Source organism: Colobus angolensis, unplaced genomic scaffold (genome assembly GCF_000951035.1).
Source record: "Colobus angolensis palliatus isolate OR3802 unplaced genomic scaffold, Cang.pa_1.0 Scaffold130, whole genome shotgun sequence".
Lineage (NCBI taxonomy): Eukaryota > Metazoa > Chordata > Mammalia > Primates > Cercopithecidae > Colobus > Colobus angolensis.
This window is the reverse complement of record NW_012114253.1, coordinates 138,988-143,297: the sequence shown is the minus strand read 5'-3', so window position 1 is coordinate 143,297 and position 4,310 is coordinate 138,988. Positions and strand designations below refer to the sequence as shown.

Genomic DNA, 4,310 nt, shown 5'->3' with positions numbered 1-4,310 from the left:
GCTGGCGCTCCGGGTGCCTGGGGCTGCACATCGGGGCGCTGGACGTCTCCTGGCCGCCCCCCAACCGGTCCCTCCCTGCCTCCTGGCCCCCGCGTCCTGCGGCCCAGCCCCTCCCTGGCGCTCACCTCCCTACAGCCTTCCGGGAGCTGGACGGGGCCTCCCCAGCTTTGGGCAGCTTGGGACAGTGGCCCGAGACTGTGGGAATCCGAAACCTCGCGTCTGGCTAGCCACAAGATCTGGGCGCGCCCCAGGCAGCAGGGTCTTGACTCTGAGCCTCCGTTTTCTCATCCGAGAAGTGGGCTTAAGACGCTGCGATTGGGAGGACAGGAGGAGTTTAGGCAAGCTCTCTTGGCCCACTCACCAAGTCTTACTTTGCATTTGGTTTTCTATGTGCTTGTTCTATTTATCCTCCCGTACCAGGCAGATTCAGCCTCTTGTTGGTTTCGGGCACAGGGCGGTGGCTGCCATGTTTGTGGAAGGAATAAATGAATGGAACCGAATGGGCTGCAACAGCCTGTGCTTGGCTAGTCCAGAGAGCTCAATTCCACACCACTGTAACCCCTAAGAATTGTCTGCCCAAATCCAGGCCACACCCTCTCAGGTCACTGATCTGATTCTGTGTGCTACTCATCCTCCAGGCTGCATCCCCCAGCTGCTCAGAGCTAGTGGGACTCTTACCTAAACAGTAAAACTAAGGTCCAGAAAGGGAGGTACCTGTCCCACCTCCCTAGCGGTTGGGAACAGAGGCAAGGACCAGGTCCATACCTTCACCCCTGACCTCAGTTCTTCACTGATTTTGGAGTATGAAGTTTGGTCCCACAGAGGCCATCATGTTCCGGTGCTGGGATGGTGCCCTCGGGTCCCCTGGGCTCAGAACAGAGGAGGAGCTCAGTAAACATTTGGTATTGGGACTGGGCGGAATGTGGCAGAGATTTGTGGGGCTGGGCAAGAGTACAGATGGAGGTTCACGTACCATATGTCCAAATATTTGCAGGCTATAAATCAAGCTAACAAAATGCAAAATAAAATATGTTCTATTCTTCTATCTTGATAAATACGCTTTCCTAACAAGGCAGAAAGCTGGCTTTGGGTGTGGCATTCTCATACTCCTCAGACCTTGCCCTGGGGCTAGTGGCACAGGGAGAGGGGACCCCTAATGCCTGGCCTGTGCCCCTGCCCCCTACCTTTTTGTACCTCTGCCTCTGTCCTGTCCTTCAAGGGTCTTATGCACACTCATGAACATCTCAGCCTGCACATGCAAGCTCAGCCCCTTGGTCGCCCCTCAGGCTTAGGGCTGGGCACACCAGTGGTGCACTCTGTCCTCGGGCTGGCTCTGGGGAAGAGACCCACACAGATCCTGGCAGTGGGCCAAGGGCCATCTGTGCAGGGAAGCCCAGAGGCCTGGGCACCCAGAGTATGCTCTAGTGGAGGTGGCTCAAGCTCCAGGTGGGCATGTCCCCTTGTCCCATGGTCTTCCCTCTTTGTGATGAGAGGTTAGCTGGAGAAGGGCCAGACTGGGGGGGTCCCCAGGGTAGGGGCCACTCTCACCTGGGTTTAAGGGTGGTACTGAAGTGCTGACCTATTTTGAACCAGCATATTCACTTCCTGGAGACTCAGTGTGGTATGGTGGAAAATAATAATAACAACAATAATAATTTAGATGGCAACAGGCAATTATGTTAGGATGGCCGTATAATTTTCTTCCAAATCAGGATGTTTTCAAGAGTGACGGGGGGCTCTAACCGGAAGATTTGCCAGGCTACCAGGCATAGACCAAGACTGTGCCAGGCCACCTAGGATGCCTCATGCCACTCAAGTGTTGAGCCCTGGTATGTCAGGCACCATTCTAAGTGCTTTACACACTTTGACTCATTCAATCCTTGCAACAAATCTAGGAAGTAGGTACTGTTGTCACCCTCATTTTACAGATGAAGACACCAGGGTGACTTTCTTAAGGAAAGCGGTGGACCTGGGACTCCAGAGCCACATCCCCAGCTCCCATACCACCCTGAGCCTGGGACTCAGGTGTTTGGGCTTAAACCCCTGTCCCAAAGCACATGACACTTGACTTTGGGAAGCTGCAGGACCTTCAGTTTCTGTACCCATCAGGTGGGAACAATGTTACCTGACTCGCCTTCTCCTGGGGTGCTGGGAGATGCATATGAGTGGGTATGAGTGAGCCCCGTGAGCAGGACCAAGCTGAACTCAGGAGGTAGAGAACTGGAGCCACCAACCAGTGTCTCTCCCCAAGCTGTGATAATGGAGAGGAGGAGCCCTTTGCTCTGAGTCAGTGGAAAATCTGTTTTTTGTTTGTTTGTTTGTTTGTTTGATTTTGGAGATGGAGTCCCGCTCTGTTGCCCAGGCAGGAGTGCAGTGGCGTGATCTTGGCTCACTGCAAGCTCCGCCTCCCAGGTTCGCCAGATTCTCTTGCCTCAGCCTCCTGAGTAGCTGGGACTACAGGTGCGTGCCACCACGCCCAGCTAATTTTTGTATTTTTTTTAGTAGAAACGGGGTTTCACCATGTTGGCCAGGATGGTCTCGATCTCTTGACCTCGTGATCTACCCGTCTCGGCCTCCCAAAGTGCTGGGATTATAGGCGTGAGCCGCCGTGCCCGGCCGGAAATTCTTAATGAGAAAGTCTCTTGGAGGAAGTGCTCTTCTAACTTTCAAGAACAGCCCAACTGTGAAAGTATCAATGCAAATTAATTAAAAAGTCAAATTGTGAATAGCTCTTTAATATCAGTAGTCAGAGTGCGTCTGGTGCTTTCTATATACCAACCACCGTTCCAAGTGCTTTGCCCGTTTGCATTAACTCATGGAATCTTGGCCACAGCTCTAGGAAGTAGATACTGTTATTAGTTCCATTTATAGGAGGGGAAGCCCAGGTGTGGCTCTAAAACTGCTGTAAGACATATTAACAACCCTATCACATAGGTAAATGTTATTCCCATTTTACATATGGAGAAGCTGAGGCACAGAAGCGTTCAAGTGCATTGCCTAAAGTCACCCAGTTAGCAGCATGGCCAGGGTTTGGAAGCAGGTGGTCTTGGCACTGAGCCAGCACAAAGCTGTTCAATGGACAAAAGTCTTCCACATGTCAGAATTAATGTCTGTGTTCAGAAGGGGAACCTCATGGGGTTTCTGTAGACTCTTCCTGGGGGTTACTATTAAACCCTCAAAATCCAAGGCAGAGCCCTCTACACTATCCCTCTCTGTGCCCAGCACCATGAGTACCTCACACATAATGGAATCAGAACATATCTTTCTTCAAGGGACCAATTCCTTAACTTCCTGAGCAGCCCATTTCTGGAGTTAGTTCTCCCTCCTTAATAACTATGAAAATTCACCGAGGAAGGGAAACCTAGCCAAGTTTTTAATCAGAAAGAATCACATTCAGTGTGTCTAAGTTATTGCCAGCTCTCAGGGAGTGGGCCCAAAGCAACGTGGTTGGATGTTTCTCCAGCTCAGTCCTGGAAGCAACTGGTAACAGAGTGTCTAGTCAGCTGGTGACCGGGATTTCTAGTCCAATTTCCCAGATTTGTGAGGTGAAGAAACTGGGGGCACTAGGCTCAGGGTCTAGAAAATTCATTTTTTTTTTTTTTTTTTTTTTTTGAGATGGAGTCTTGCTCTTGTCACCACGCTGGAGTGCAATGGTGCGATCTCAGCTTACTGCAACCTCTACCTCGCAGGGCTCAAGCGATTCTCCTGCCTCAGCCTCCCAAATAGCTGGGATTACAGGTGCCTGCCACTGCAGCCAGCTAACTGGGGTCTAGAAAAGTCTTAATGCCTATCCCTGCATTTTTCAAGGAGATAAAAGGTAGTTTTTCCCCCTGCCACTATGGTCTAGGTTGTGCCGGGCTTGGCTGGGCAGATCTGCGCAGCTGTGTCCTCCAGGGCCATTCACCCTGACCAGGGAGGGAATGGGAAACCTGGTCAGTCCCAGCCAGCCATCCACGTATGTGCAGCGCTGGGCAAGTCCTTGCCCCTCTCTGGGACTGGCACTCACTCCTTAAAGACACTTGTGGGAATCTAGAGAAGCAGTGAAGTTGACCAGCAAGTTCTGGGGAAGACCTGCATTTGTTCCTGGCCCTGACAGATCTCTTTGCCTCTCTGAGCCTCAGTTTCCTCATCTGTTCAAGGGGATCATAGCAATGTCATGAGGAATCAATAGATAAGGTGGGTAAAGGCTTCTGAGCACAGGGCCCAGCTTCAGTGAACGTTGAATAAGGCTTCAGGGATTGTTAGCGCTTCATCTTGTTCTATGGTTGAAACCAGAAGTTGCGCACCTGTGGTCTGGGGAGATGTTTTGC

At 51.4% G+C, this 4,310-nt stretch overlaps 1 protein-coding gene across 1 annotated transcript in view; it reads right to left on the bottom strand.

The window, feature by feature from the left end:
- Positions 1 to 380, bottom strand: part of WNT4 (wingless-type MMTV integration site family, member 4) — a 25,018-nt gene extending 24,638 nt beyond the window's left edge. The window contains exon 1 of the mRNA XM_011933960.1: positions 126 to 380. The gene's annotated coding sequence lies outside the window, so the exon portion shown is untranslated. The remainder of the gene's footprint in view (positions 1 to 125) is intronic.
- Positions 381 to 4,310: the final 3,930 nt, after the last annotated feature.